At 33.9% G+C, this 16,918-nt stretch overlaps 1 protein-coding gene across 1 annotated transcript in view; it reads right to left on the bottom strand.

Annotated features, from left to right (window-relative positions):
• The window catches only part of LOC127938493 (calcipressin-2), a 66,975-nt gene that overhangs the window by 43,121 nt on the left and 6,936 nt on the right, over nt 1-16,918 (bottom strand). The window lies entirely within an intron of this gene.

The following is a 16,918-nucleotide window of genomic DNA, read 5'->3' on the forward strand; positions in this document are numbered from 1 at the left end:
CATATAGTTTGTGTGTGTGTGTGTAGTTCACAAAAAATATAAATGATAAAACATTAAGCATTATTATAAAACAAAATATAGAATATACAGTTATTTCTATAGGAAAATGTATGTGCATGTCCTTAAAGTGTTGTCCACTTCATATGCTTCACTTCACTGCACATATTCCACTATTGGCAATTTTTCAAAATAGTTTTTTCCGTTTGACTTGTTCAATTGCTTTTGAAGCTGCCAGCCTGATGCCAGCCTGATGACTCCAGGGCTGTGCAAGCTGCTTAACCTAAGGAATGAATGCATAAATCACCTGAGAACGACAAACACACTTGCTCAGAACTTTACCTATTTACTAAATATACCATGGAGAAAACACATGACAACTAAGATCAGAATAAATATCTGTGAATTTGTGTGAACGAATGTTTGCTCATCTTGAGAGCTTTCAAATGAGCGCATACAAGAAGAGATTACTAAAGAGAGATGGGCTCCCATTCACACGGGTTGCAAATACTCTGATTTATAATTTGTCATCGTCTCTGTTCTTAAAACACAATTTACCTCTGCTGTCTGGGGCTGTTTGTCATGAATTAGCAAATTACAGAGAGAAAAAGGAGTCTTGTACAGTGTGAGTGAGAAGAGGGGTTACGTAATGCTGCCGTCTCTCCATCCTGTTAAAAGAGCACTTTCATGAGTTACATTATAGAGGTATATTGTAAATATGCAATTGAAGTAGAGAGAAACAACCCCCATGAACAGGAAAAGCAAGCTGAAAATGAACTTTTGGAAATCAGTGATGAATATGAGAAAGATGTAGCGGTCCTTTTCACCATTAAAATCACCATATAAGGTTGGCAAATTGGCTATACCCAATATATTACTTTTGTTCAGCAAGGCTTTAAAAAAACAACTGAAAGCTTAATTCAGACGTTCATAGAACCAAAATACCAAAACCAGATCTGAATGAAAACCAGTTCTCAATTCCAACCCTATTTTTGGGTTAATGATTCCCTTAAGAATTCAGTCAAGACAGATTAATTTTGTTTAACAGAGGGAAAGCCTTGCCAGTGTAGTTCAGTAAAACATTACACACGTCCAAATGTTCAATAGTACAGAACACTTGCAAGCATATTTTCCCAAGGGAGTAAGAGACTATTCTGTACTAACACCGAACACAAGAGGTTTATGTTCACCTTACAGGAGTATGATATTTCATCCTGTCTGAGCTCTTTCTGCATGTAAGAAAAGTTTAGAAGGGCAAGCTTTTATTTATCCACCAAATATTACTTGTTTCATCCTGTAATATTTCTGATAAGTCACGCTACCTGAAGGACATAACTTCGTTTCTTATTGTTTAGAAATCTATCCAAGTGAAGAATATATGATAAGTAATATTCCATAAGGAAGTGTCAACAGAGAGAATAATCTGGAAACAATTTAAATCTCATTTCAAACAAGTCTGCCATCTAGTGCTGCCTCTGAGAAAGTTTTTTCAGTGCAAAAAAAAGTGAGACTTTCAGTTGCTTACTTTTTTTTTTTCAGCAGGAAGTAAACCAATTTCACACCACTAGATGACATTTCAAATAAATGAACACAAACGGAAAATGTGTAATTTCTGAGCCACAAAAAAAAAAGGAAAAAAATGACTATTTTCAAGCAGGTTTCCTCAAACACTGCCTCCATCTGGTTGGCCAAAAAGATAGGTCCGCCCCAAACTAATGTAATTGGCTGTTTTAATGCTGCTGTGTCTGGCTGGTTGGAAAAAAAGATACAATGTTCAAATTTTGGGGATTTATTTTTAATGCTGAAATTATTTGATAAAGTAAAATAATATTATTGTGAAAAATGTATATAAAAATCATCATTAATATTATAAAAAACTATAAAAGGTTTCTTTTTTTTTACATGTTTATTCATTGTTAATGTGCATTAACCTATTTAAAATTTTAATTTGTTGCTATAATAAAAAAAGAAGCCATAACTCAGTCTTCAATGTCACACAATGCTTTAAAAAGAATAATAAGCTGAATAGGTGCTCAAGTGCATTTTTTCAGTATTATTTGATTAACGTAAAATGTTAATTAAAATAATAATTAAAATAATAATAATAATTGCCCCCATGACAAAAATCATAATCGTTGATTATTTCCTTGAAGCTGTAATTGTGATTATTAATTTCGATTTTGACAGTCTCTACACTAAATGATGTTTATACCATGCTGAAAACACTCAAACTGAACGCCCCCCCCCCCCCCCACACACACACAAAAACTTTTATTGCTTTTAGTATTGTTTTTAGTAATAAGCCATAAATGAAAACTTTATATTGTATTTTTTCTTCTTTAATAATAAAAAGAAAATATATGCATGGTATTATTTAAATTAAAAAATAATGGAAAAACCATTAAGATTACCTTTTGAAAGTAACAACACACACACACACACACAAACACAAGCACTCAGAATAACCTAAGTGGACTTTGAACAATTAATTGCTGATTTGAATGATTACGTAATTGGGGAATCCGTAATTGTAATCACAATTAGAAACTGATTAATTGTGCAGCCCTAATGGTAGCAATAATGAATCATTTTCAGGGGAATTATCATACAAGTGGATTCATTTTAAGTTATTTAAGCAGGAAAAATTACACTCTTCTAAATGTCACTCTGATTGCATGTCCCTTTCAAACATCTAAAATACAATACTTTATATGCAGCATTCGATTATGTTTTTTAGTCAAAAACTGAAATTGTGAAAACTGGTTTCTGTGCAGACACAGAGGCTCATGTGCAATACTATCATGTCCCTTCAGAAACCCCTTTGCCTGATTCCTGCTGTCTGGCAACCCTGTCCCCTGCTCAACCGCTGCATGGCCACCAGTGCAGCTCTCTCACTGCCAGCATACGGCACAGCGTCTGAAGCCCCCCTGAGGCTCTCCTGCTCCCTGAGCCCATCTCTTTCTCTGCATGGCTTCTGAATGTGAGTTTTAATGTCAGGGATCAGCACACTGGTGGGCATTAGTGACTGCTAGCTAAAAGAGCAACACCTGCAGCAGATCTGAAATCAGTAAGTGCTTTAGGCAACTCAGGAAGCAGCTGTGTTTCAATAAGAGTGCAAAAAAACATGTATTACCCTGAGAAATGTTCCTTAAGTAAAATTAGTGACAACTCAAATACCCAGTCTGCCCTATAAATTACAGTACAATGTGTATTATAAGACATGCACATGCAAGTGCTGTCAGGTGGACTAAACTGATAATTAATCATGCAGCTCTAAAAGCTTCAAAATATGAACATTTAAAGAATATATTGTGAAAATTTAAAAGCAAAGCAGCCATAGAAAAATTGCTTTTATCTAAACCACAAAAGTCTAGTAATTATATACACAAGAGATGACAACAGAAGAATAAAAGTATTTTTTTCAGTGAACATCCATGAACTGTAAAAAGAGCTGTCACATCTTGAATAGTGCCTCATTCAAACCTCAAAACTGCTTCTCATTTATAAAGAAAACACAAACCAGGGTACTAAAGCAACTGTCAGTAAGAGTCAAAGTGGAAATATAATGACCTTTTATTCTGAATTTAAAGCAAAGATAACAACAATACTGTGTAGTTGTGGGTTAAAATGCTACAAATTCTGTTGTTTCTACTATAATACATAGTGCTGTATTTTTAATGAGTGCATTTTGTCTTTGCCCCCCCCCCCCCCCCCAGCTATTTTAAACACAAAAAGTTAAAAAAAACTGATCTTGTTTAAAAAAATCTAAGTCTTTTACATAATTTACAGTTATTCATATCTAAATTGACCTTGTTTTAAATAAGTTTTTACTGTTAAAGTTGTTATAAATAATTTTTTGAATTGTAATTTGTATTATTATTACTATTTTTTTTTTTGTTTATTGGTTTTTATTTTATTTTTATTTTTATAGTATATCATGTTTAACTAAATAAAATGAGAAATGTTGAGGACTAGCTGAAATAGATGAAAGAAGGTTTTATATATTATTTATGTCAGTTAGCATTCATTTTATTTCAAGTAACACATTTTTTAAAAATATATTAGGACTGTTTCTGCTTCAGATTAAAAAAAAAAGTTTAAAATAAGAAATACTTTATAATTACAAGTGCAGAAATGTTTCCCGTAGAGTAGGTTCAAAGATTGAGCTGGTCAGTAGTATTTTAGTATAGTTATCTTTAGACTAATCGTACAAGTTAGACATCTTATTTCTTTAAAACTGGTGATATATATATTTTTAATTCAGTTACATAAAACTCCAAAAGTAAGACTGATTACCCCTTGGCTAACAGCTAGTTGGTCAAATTCGTACTTAAGACACTTTATTAACGAGGCTAAGTTTATTCAGCTGGCCCCTAGTCTGCCTCAGAGGTAACAGCGCTATTCAAAATAATTCAGCTGGCCAATCAAATCACAGTATCACTTTTTTTGAGAGGGAGAGAGTGATAAAAGTTGTGTGTATGAATAACAAGTGTCTGTGTCTCTCTGCAAAGAATGAAACTGAGTTTAGTTACTTCAGAAACAACGATTTGACCCCCTTGTTGCTGAGAAATATAATGTAGCGATTCAGTATCAAAGCTGTTTTATAAATAGAAAGTCACAGGTCAGCGTTGACAGCAACTTTATTGGCAACTACTTACTGGCACAGTGGTTAACCAGAAAAATAAAAAATGGCACTTTATGCCTAAAAGGTTGGCGATCCCTGGTCTATGTGTATGTCCTCATTTAAATAGCTCAGTAGAAGTGTGTGTGTGTCTCAAACAAGCAGACATTCAGGACCATGGAGAGCTCCCTTAGACAGGTGTGACTCCCCTGACCGAGTCCCCCCTAATACACACACGCACACGCACACACACACACACACACACACACACACACACACACACACACACACACACACACACACATACCTCCAGAGGTGATTATGGCACACACAGCAGCCCTGGGCAACTGGGACACACTCTGGATATTTCCATCAACTTTCCACTCCAAAGTAACAAGGCAGGAAAAAAACGGACCACATTTTCCCCTGCCAATAAACACACACACGTTGACTTCCAGATAACTACTCTCCCTGACTGACCTGTCCTTATCTACATGGTTACTGTCACTAAACAACTTAAATAAGAATTTAACGTCAGAGCAGGTGAGGTAAACACCTCATTTTCAACACAGATTTGGAGAAGTAGAACAACTAGTTTTCATATAAGCCACATGTCAGAATGCAACAGGGCATTTGAGAGTTTTGTTTCACATTTCAAGCCTTAAGCTTTCTCTGATCCCCGGAAGAAGAGATTTTATCTAAGAATCTCCCAACTGTTACCACATGGCAATCTGCACCACCAACTGGTCGCAGAAGTACATTATCAACAGATAATACATCCTGCTATGAGCAAAAGCAAATTCATTTGCATACGACCAAGCTGCTGCTGAACAAGTCCAAAGGCTTAATGTTGTGCTAGAGCTGTGGTTAATAACATACTATGCAGCTTCAATGATCAATTTTCCTCACCCACTCCATAATATTTTTCCATTACTCTCCACTGATTCTGTATAATAAAGAGGTCAAACTAAGGTGTTCTGAATGGTTGTCAGGTATTTTAGTATTTATGCAATTTTACCTTTTTTATATTATTTTATACTATATATTATATTATATATTTTATATTATATTTTTAATAATTTAATTTGCTTTATATATATATATATATATATATATATATATATATATATATATATATATATATATATATATATATATATATATTATATATATATATATATATATATATATATATATATATATATATATATATATATATTTTTTTTTTTATTTTTTATTTTTTATTTTATATATATTTCTAGTTACTTTAGTTTTACCAAAGTAACCGAACAGTTTCGGTTCCTATTGACTTATTGACATTTGTTTTTTTCATTGGAACCGAGAAAGGTTGCCAAAAGTCCTCTTTTTAGGTTCAACAGATTTAAAAAAAATTATAATTTCCATTTCAATTTATATCTAAAATGTTATCTTATTTCTGCTTTATATTAATTAACAAGGTGTGGGTGGTCACTAAAGCATTGCATTGTGTATTATAGGTTGCTATTGGTGGCAGCCATTGCTATATGGTAGCTAAGGTGTTTTAAATGGAAAAAAGAAAAGGCTGCTGCAGTGCTGTGTTCTGGCATTGGAAGCAGAATAATGATATTCACATATGCCCTTGGCACTAGAAAAATATCTCAAGGAGGCTTAAGCTGGCTATTTGCATCAAATTTACAAGGTGGAATAATGACACGTTAACAAAAATCCACTGGTGATTTGCCAGAAGATGTGATTTGAAATGATACACAGTGATCCTCCTTATGCATTTAAACACTTATAGCAACTGACAACAACAAAGCATAGATCCAGAGATCTGACAAGCAAACCAGACAATATTGGCCAGCAGCAGCAACACTACAACATAGATAACGGCTGAATATAAACAACCGGCGTAGATAAACCTGCCGGTCTGACACTAAAAAGGGCATCATTAAACCGTTGTTTTAGGATGATATCTTCAGAATATCTTCACAAACAATTAATTGTGCAGATACATCAGGGGAATTGAAATATTATTTCTTAATTTGATTAATTTATCAATCAGCAAAGAAACGGGCTGGATCTCATTTAATCTCTTTCGTTGCAAGCACTAAATGCCATGTCTTAACTAAGGACACGCTTCTAATCTGCTAGCATAAGTAGGCTGTGTTTGATGACATTTCCACGCTACTTTATTTATCTGATTGGGGAAGACGTTTGTTTTAAAACCGTCTGCTGAGAGCAGCAGATAAATAAATTCCGCATCTCTCTGACAGGTGAACAAAAAAGGCTACTTCAACAAAGCAAGATTACATCTAATATTACATTCCTCACAGTGGCCTTTTTCTCATTATGCGATGACAAAAGCAACAGAGGAACATGATTACAGCAAACAAGTCATTAGGAGATGTGTAATTAAGCGTCATATTGGAAATGCTGAAGTAACGCGAGGCTAGAAGAATAAGAAACAACTGAATAAAACTTACGTCATTTGTTTATTCTTATTTATGACTAAGAGCTTAGATTACAAACGTCTTTAGAGAAATCAAAATGTTATTTTGAATCCATGAACAATGTGGCGCAGGTCCCAGACAAAACAAAACAAAAAAACTTATTAATTTTCACCTCTGGCTCGCCAAAACAGTTGTGTAAACAACAGTCAATGCAAGCTCTGAGAAATAAACAGTTTCCAATAGAATGACATAATCACTGCCTTTGATTCAATTATTAATAAAACAGCCAAAGGAACTTGGGTTTTGATATTATATATTGAAGCATCAAAAATCGTTATGCATCTCTGAGCAACACAGAGTAGGTGGTTAATTATTCAGTCACTGAGAGACTTGTTCTTGATTGATCTTTCTTTCTGAACGAATGGGTTGACTTTATGATTCAATGACGCAATCATAAAAACAGTCACTTGTTTCGTTACTGAATGAATAAGTGTTTTTGACTGAATGAATCATGAATCAGGTAATCACATGTTGTTACTGAACTAAACTGTTTCTGAATGATTCGGAATGAAAAATTTAATTTACTAAAGTGGGATAGAAAGTGTATAAATTTAAAGTTTCATTTTTTTAATATATAAAAAAAGAAAAAAAAAATCTCTGCATGTTATAACTCAGTTAAAAAAAGAAAAAATAAAAAAAAAAAATATATATATATATATATATATATATATATATATATATATATATATATATATATATATATATATATGATTTGGTAATATGTTAAAAAGCAAAACCCCTGTTTTGTAAGTGGTCATGTGACAGTGGCGGGGATGGACTGCTTTTAGAGCCAGTCACTAGCTCAGTGATGAGAAGATCATTTACACATGGATTGTTTGCCACTATTTTAATTTTTCAGCCAAATTACCGTTATTATTTACTCACCCTCATTTAAATTCAATTTAAATCACAGATTTAAATTCTTCAAAAGATTTTGAGGAAGCAGATGATTTGAAAATAACACAAAGGCGAGTAAACAATGACAGAATTTGTTGTTTTTCAACTGTTTTTAACATGAACATTAACATTCTTCACCATTAGGGCAATATAGCCAACTGTAAGAGTCCTTTGGTCCATTGTGAGCAAGTATATGTGCCATCAGTTTGCTATAAAAAATATCTGTTAACATTAACTGTGCATACATTCAGCCTATATCTTAAAAGAGAATTCTTGGAATGAATGGGTCCTGTCCCAGTCCTAGTCATTACTCACAGCACACACTTTGATAATGTGTGTGGAAATCATCAGGGTTGGAAGTCACAAAGGCACTAATCTCTGTGCAGGATTCTTAAAAAGAGCCTTGCTGTGAGTAATATGGATTGAGTGAGCTATTTCCAGCGCTTGGTGCAGTAAAACCTTACCCTGACTCACTGTGAAGGAGGACATTAATATTTTACCAGCATTATAGCTCACAAAAAATGTCCTCAGATCTTCCCTCTATAGTGGTCTCACAGTAATACACTTTAAAACTTCCCATACGACTAGGAAACAACCAAACAACAGTTCACATTTTCAGTGGGCCTCTTGGTTCCCTTAAAATGTTTGTCAAGGTTAAATATGGATGTTCATATTTTAATGCACTTGATAATACTTACTACAGCACAATTTAATTATTATAATAAAAAATTATGATTATTATTCCTACTACTACTACTACTACTACTACTACTGTTACTACTAAATGAAATATTAAAAGTACTAAAAAAAAATTTAATATTTCACTGTAAAAACAAAAACAAGTATTAAAAAACAACAATAATAACAGTAATTATTATTATTATATTATAACTATATTATTATTATTATTACTGCTACTGAATAATAGAAGAAATAAATATCTTATTTTACCACTGTAGAATTATAATACTTAAGTATTTATTTGTTTAACTATCAAAATCTTATTTTGAAGGAAAACCACAGCTGGGATCCTGCAGGGATAGTTTCCAAAAAAGAGCTTTGTTTTACCTTAAAATGTTTCTACATACAGTACTGAAATACCATGATAAAGTCAATATGTCATCTTCGAAGTTTAAAACATAACGCGCTCCTATGTATGTTAACATTAGGTGTTACTCATCTCTCACCAGTATGATGGCACCAATATTCTCTAGTCTATTAGAACACTTTTATAATCACTGTGGTGCTAATCCATGCAGCAGCTGCATCCTAATAGACACTCTCAAGCCTCTGATTACATAAATCAGAGCCTAGAGCTTTTTGGTCATCTTTCCAATTCTAACAGGGTTTGCTTTGATTTGATTTACAAAGGTTCAATGGTAGGCAGCTGTGGCATGTAATGCATGTTGTAAGAATATAATATGGAAAATGTTCACCCACATATGGAATAGGCCACAATTTAATGGTACATGAAAACGAACAGCTATGATATTGCTATGTTCAAAATGGTTTACTACCACTCATACTATTTCTGGATTATGCAGAACAATGAACATTTGAACAAACAGTTTTTATTCCAAAATACTATGGTGGATGTCAGTGAACGCAATAAATGCATATGGTACATAAATTTGGCAAACGCTTTAATTCAAAGTGACTTACATTATGTTCAACTACGTAGCATATATTGCATTTGTAAAATTGTAAAATTGTAGGCAGTAAAAAAATGTATTAATAAATTAATACTTCTTTCAGCAAAGATGCATTCAATTGATCCAAACAAACAGTAAAGACATGTATAATATAAAAAAAATCTAATGAATGAATAAATGCTTTTCTTTTGAAGTTTCTATTCATCAAAGAATCCTAAAAAAAATGCATCACAGTTTCTACAAAAATATTAAACACAACAACTTTTTTCAATGTTGACGATATGTTTCTTAAGCACCAAATCAGCATATTAGAATAATCTCTGAAGGATCATGTACAACTGAAGAGTGGAGTAATGATGTAAAAAAATTCAGCCTTGCCATCGAAGAAATACATTTCATAAAAAAAAAAAAATAATAATAATATTGAACATAGTGATTTTAAATTCCAATTATATTTCACAGTACCATTGTTTTTGCTGTATTTTTGTGCAAATAAATGCAGCCTTTGGTGAGCATAAAATGCTTATTTAAAAAAACGTACCGACATTTTGGTGTTAAATGAAATATTTTAATTAATATTTTTGAAATATTATTAATATTACAATAGAATTAATCATGTTTGTAAAAGTTACAGCTAGCCTCATATGCCATCTTCAATGTAATGTTTCACTCTGCTGATATGCAATGCATTCTGGGACTACCTTCAATGCCGCATTCAGTATGTGATGCTGGCCAAAATTAGGTATCATGTTTATGCTCTCTACCTTTTGGAACAGCCTTTGTGTGCTATGTTGTCTAGGCAAACAAGCCACTAGGTTTTGGAAGATTTTACATATTCCATAGTCACAGGATTGTTATGAACTGTCGTTGACACTTAGAAAAGCTTACAGACGACAGGCGAGAGGTATGAGCATTATGTAATGGAGCTGATCAGGAGAATGCTTGGAGAGAGGACACTACGATGACATAAGCATGTGTAGTGAGTGGGAGGTTTTCAACCCCCTTGGCAAAAACATTGAGCGCAGCACTGAGTACAGGTACAGCGGAGAGGTCATGCACACGTCACGCACAGTTAATGCTAACAGATCCTTATTCAAGTATTTAACCTTGACAGTCTGCAAAACAAGAGCTACAGCATCACGTATCAACGCTAGCCAGGACAATAAAAGAGTGACACTGGAATGTTAATGGCTCACTTGAGGATTGCATTAGCCTGTTTTTTTTCTGTGTCCCTGCACTCTATAAACGTCATTCAAGAGGGTAGACGTCTGATATTTCTGCAGTGTTACATTACTGGGCTACAGTTACGGCCATTCGGTGAACTTTAGCCTTGCATGATGGAGGATAGGGTTGTTAGTCAAACACACACACACACACACACACACACACACTGGAACAGCTATAGTGCTTCGGCCTGAGGAAAGGAATTCATGCAGAACAAAAGGCCATACTTGTAACTCCACTTAAAACTGATATGACCATATAAAGCAGAACTCATGACCAGTGAGCTCGATTACATAACCCCAACGAAACCAGAGCTGCTCTAAACTCTTCTAGATTCGTCTGTCTTTTGTCAAGGGTCCTTAGTGACATCATACAGGAAACTGTACAGTCAGGACTTTGTGCATGCTCCACAGGTGATACTGTACATTTTAAATCATTGTTTGATTTCAGTAACGTCTCTGGTAGCCAGTAGGATATGGTGCTGGTGCCTTCACATAGCTGTGTCGTTGCTATTCAGAACTGAATACAAAATGCCTTTAAAATTCCAGTTGAATTCCTAAATTTGAATTAAGGTGACAAACAGAATACCGTTCTGACAGTCCTTTAAAATTCCATTTGGTTTACCATTATTAAAAGCATCTCAGTTTAATACATTGTATAATAATTACATTTAATTCATTTGAATATTTAATTCAAAATGTAAATTCAGAGTCAATATTTGTTTTCTAACTAAAGATTTGTTTTCTGACTAAATATTTGTCGGGCACTGAGCACTGTTTTAACTGCAGTTAGTATAGTTGAATTTAATATTTATTTGACATCATCAATGACATCAAAACACTGTATGCTCTGCAAACAGCACATCTGAAGGATAAATCTCACTTCCCTGTAGCAGAGAACCTTTCTCCATGTTTGCCATGCTAACAACTCAAGTGGCAGCTTGTGAGTGAAACACTATGTGAATCATGTCTAGGTTTGCGTGTGTGACATTTCCAAAGTGGAGATCAATTGTATTGATTCAGGGTGAGCTCAAGGGAGAGACACAAAAAAGTCTATGATGGATAGTCATGACGTACTGCCAGCTGACGTCGGTAATTCCGTCAGCAAATGCCACCGCAATAGCAATATGAAAATAGTAGAACAGTCTCTTATGTAAAAATCTCTTATGTAGTATATAATGAGAGGAAAATGGCAAATAAAATAAAAGCTACAATTCATCCAGAAATGAAATTCTGTCATCAGTTACTCATCCTTGTTGTAACAAAGTGACAAAAAAATTTTTTTTTTAAGCATGTTGGTAACCAAACATTTTGAATTCCCATTGACTTCCATTTTACAGTTGCTGAGACTGTTTGGTAATTCACCCAAAAATGAAATCATTTACTCACCCTCATGTTGGGACAACATGACAAATGAAGATATCTTGAAAAACATTGGTAACCAAACAGTTTTCAGTTCCCATTGACTTCCAATACCTGTTTGGCTCTGTTGTAAAAACGAAGTTAATAAGAACTGAAACTTTTTGGTTACCAACAATCTTCAAAATACCTTCTTTTGTGTTCTGCAGAAGAGAGAAAGACATACAGGTTAGGAATGGAATGAGGTTGAGTAAATGATGACAAAATGTTCATTTTTGGGTGGACTGTCCCTTTAACCTGACAAGGAAAATAGCTTGAAGTTTGAAAATTTGGCTGTCAAAACAAAATAATTAGAAAGGAAGACAGTTGGTTTTAGAGTTGACATAAGAGTTATGCTGCATAATTCACACTGCATCAGCTCTCCGTGTGGGCTCCAGACTGCCTAATTTTGCAAAATCTGTAAGATTGCTTTCCTATTCTTAGGGAGCTAATAACGCCATATGTCTTTAAATAGACCCTATGCATCACCTGGGCCTTTCATTCATGAGGTTAATATAATCACATCCTACTAAATTGATTCAGCGGCTCAGATGCACAAGCAGTCTCATCCAGAGATGCCAAACACAATCAAACATTTTGACAGGACTGTGAATCACGCCTGAAGGCAACGGCACAGTGCTGATGCTCCTTTAGAACAATTTGATCTCCCTTGATCAATCAGCAAAGTGAGGGCAGTCGACAGTGGTCCACATCCAGGCCAGAGGGGAGAGCGGGAGAAACGAGAATAGCAACAGTCTATTCTGTCTCGCTGTCATCTGTCATTAAGCTTCATGAATCTGGAGCATTCCATTGCTCTCCGGATGTTTGCCAAATCCAATCAGGGATGCTGAATACTCTGTAGGTTATATAAATGGGTCAGTGGGTCCCGTTACACCCATAAGTGTAAAATTATCCTGTTCCAATCAGAGACAGATTCATTAAATGACAATCAGTTGAGTAACTATCAGACAGCTTCTGCATCCAACGACCATGTGCTCTGTCTTCAATTCAAGAGGAAAGAGAGAAGATTTTTATCAAGAGTAAACAGGTCAGCAATTAATGCAAGTTGGGCAGTACAGGAGATGCAATCATGCTCTGTTAATCAGTTAATATTTCATGGCATTTGTATGGGAAATAGTCAAATATCCAGAGCAGTATTCTCAGCACAATTAGCTGCCTAATTAAGCATATGTTCCCTCCTTCATGAGAGGGAGCTTGTTTTATAATAGACACTGCAAATCAGCTTTTAATTGATAATCATGAAGTAATGAGTTTTTCTTTGAATTCTTGCTACAGTATGTGGCTAAATAACTGTTTGGCTCACAGCTTTGCTCAGATATAAAATACTACATTTATTTGACCTGCAGCAAAACTGTTGTCCCACATTTGTGGACTGCCATATTATTTGACCAATTTTATTAATAAATACCTGAATAGTAAAAAAAAAACATATATGCTGTTGCAGAAAGTATACATAATATTCAATAAAACAATTTATACAACAGTTGATGTTTTTTTTTATTTTTATGACTCTTTCTGCAGATTACATCAATACGCCAGTAGATGGCTGTTTATATGAGGGAGTCATTTACTCACAGCATTAATTCATTCAGGAATGATAAAAGTGACTAGTCTTTAAAGGGATAGTTCACCCAAAAATTTAAATTATGTAATTAATGACTCACCCTCATGTCGTTCCAAACCCATAAGACCTCCGTTCATCTCCGTACTTTGATGATGTTTTTCTTACCTTTCTGGACATGGACAGTATACCGTACATACATTTTCAATGGAGGGACAGAAAGCTCTCGGACTAAATCTAAAATATCTTAAACTGTGTTCTGAAGATGAACGGAGGTCTTACGGGTTGGAACGAGGGTGAGTCATTAATGACATAATTTTCGTTTATCAGTGAACTAACCCTTTAAGAGTGAGTAATTGAATCGTTCATTCAGCCAGTTCATTCAAAAACACTAATATATTTAGAAATTATAATTTTGTATTGCTGGGTGACACAATGATTCTGTAGTGGCTTTGTTTTCTAAACTGTTTTGATACTTAATTTATGTTTAATTAGGACCAGGACTGGTACATCATAAATAAAAGAATCATCCATTTTTTATTATTACATCATACTAAAAAAGCTGCACGACACCCACACTGTCATAGTGTTACTGAAACTTGATTCGGGCAACATTAAGCAAAAGCACTGAAGCAACACAACCTTGCCCCAAACCAAACAAACAGTGTGGTACAACAAAGTCTCTCATTATGGATCACTGAATTCACCTTAACAACAATAACTTTCAACACTGTTACTTGTTACGTAAGGATTTTAACCACATGTGTCATGCCAAGTCAGGTTCGACTTGTGGGTATACTGAGTATACTTTTCAAGGTTTACTGTGTGTGTTTGCATTAGTGGAGTCATTCATGAGTAAAAGACTGAACACTTGTTCTGTTTTACGAGGAACCCTTCTGGAGCTTGTGACTCAATGGAGCGAGTCGTGGGCCACCTTTTACAGAGTCCTTCTATCAGATGATCTAATCTGTCTGAGAGTAGCTGTCAGGACGGATCAGTGTGAGAACTGTGTATGTGCCTGTGTGTTCAGATTTCTTTTTTTCTGTGTGTGTGATGCAGTCCAGTGCAGGTCAGAGAGGCAGACAGACCTGGCAGAGCTCAGCATATCACATGATTGGAGTTCTTAAAACTATTTTCAGCTGGAGGTCAAATATGCTGAGTTTCCTGTTCCAAGTGATGTAACATTCAAGAGAATGTCAGCAGAAAATTATTTTCTAAATGCCTTGATCAAAAAAAATGGTTCAGAGTCTAAGCTTTACAATGCATGTAGGCACTTTGATTAACCCCAAAGTAGTGCCAAATTATTTGCTGATAAATAATAATAATAAAAAAATGAATATATATATATTAACAATATATATATATATATATATATATATATATATATATATATATATATATATATATATATATATATATATATATATATATATATATATATATATATATATATATATATATATATATATATATATATATATATATATATATATATATATTATATAAACTTGTAAAGAGCTGTGTAAAGGGTTAAGAGAAGGACTACCATTGTTCCAAAAGCTGTAACTTTTGATTACTTAATGATCTCACCACAAAATGTAATTCAAATACAGCACACATGTTGGGGTACATCACCAAAAAGATTTCTTCTTTATTTCTTTCATGAGATATTGAACATCAAATAAAAATGATATGAACAATTTCCCTTGACCACACAAATTTTTCTTACATGTTATCACCTATTTCTCAGCATGAGAATGTTCAAATTTTCAGATTTTCAGATTTTTTTCCCCCATAAAAATGTAGAAAAAATTATATCAGACGCTACCTACCTTTTGACTCCCCTTGCTACGGTCTTGGAGTTATGAGTCATTGTTTTTTTGTATGGCCCTCAGAAAATAACTGTTTTTAATTTTCCTTCAGGGAGTCAAAAGCTAAACAAAAAGGCTTGTTTTGTTACAAAATACTGTAACTTTTGGATTCTTTATCACCATAAAATTTGAAACAGATAAAGCTAACATGCTGGGGAATATCCTCACTAAAGAATTTTCCTCCTACCACATTTCTGTCCTGAGATATTTAATGTCAAATAAGACATATATGAAAATTTCTCGAGCACACACATTTTTCTTTCATTTTTATCAGCTATTTCTCAGCAAGAAAATGTCCAAATTAAATAATTTTTCCACTGAAAGTACAGAGAGTTTTCAATCAAACCAACCTTTTGACTCTCCTTGCTACAGTCCTCGAGTTATGAGTCATTATTTTTGTGTATGTCAGGCAGCAAAAATGGCTTAGGGTGGAAATTATATTAGTGTCAACAAATCATTTATGGATATGTTTTATTTATGTATTACATACTCATAATGTGATCTTCTGGTGAAACATCAGACTTCTATCTAGTGATTCCAGACTTCTCCAATCATTTAGTCTGCATAAATTCCACCCCTTTCTTATAATCGACTCAAAGCTCACATTCAACTGATCGGTAGAACCAAGTCCCCGCCCAACTTTTTTTTTTTTACAACAGTCCATTTCACTCTGATGCACATCACAATATGGAAGAAATTATCTGACACTAAGTAAGTTATATCGCCACACTAAAGACAAGCTAAATGCTTGTGGGCTAAATCTTCAAAGGAATAGTTCACCAAAAAAGAAAAATTCTGTCATCATATTATTTTAACACATTTATCTTCTGCCATGAAACACAAAATAAATGAGATGTTAGTCAGAATGCTTACACGTCTCCTTTTCATAAAATAAATGGGAATGGGAACTTCACTGCTCTCAAATGACAAAATAAAGCACACAACCTGTATAGATTACTTTGGTAATGGTAATATTTTGGTAATATTTTTGGACCCATTCTCATTTTATTTTTATTGCTTGGAAAAGTGTTCTAACATTTAATTTGGTTTAACAAAAGAAAATCATATGGGTTTGGAAAGACAGGAGAGTGAATTTTATATTTATTTATTTTTTAAATTTCCCTCCATGTTTTATCCCCAAGTTGCAGCTCATTAAAAACTACTATAAAAGCTTCTTATTAGATC

The sequence above is a fragment of the Carassius gibelio genome, chromosome A20 (assembly GCF_023724105.1).
Source record: "Carassius gibelio isolate Cgi1373 ecotype wild population from Czech Republic chromosome A20, carGib1.2-hapl.c, whole genome shotgun sequence".
Classification (NCBI taxonomy): domain Eukaryota; kingdom Metazoa; phylum Chordata; class Actinopteri; order Cypriniformes; family Cyprinidae; genus Carassius; species Carassius gibelio.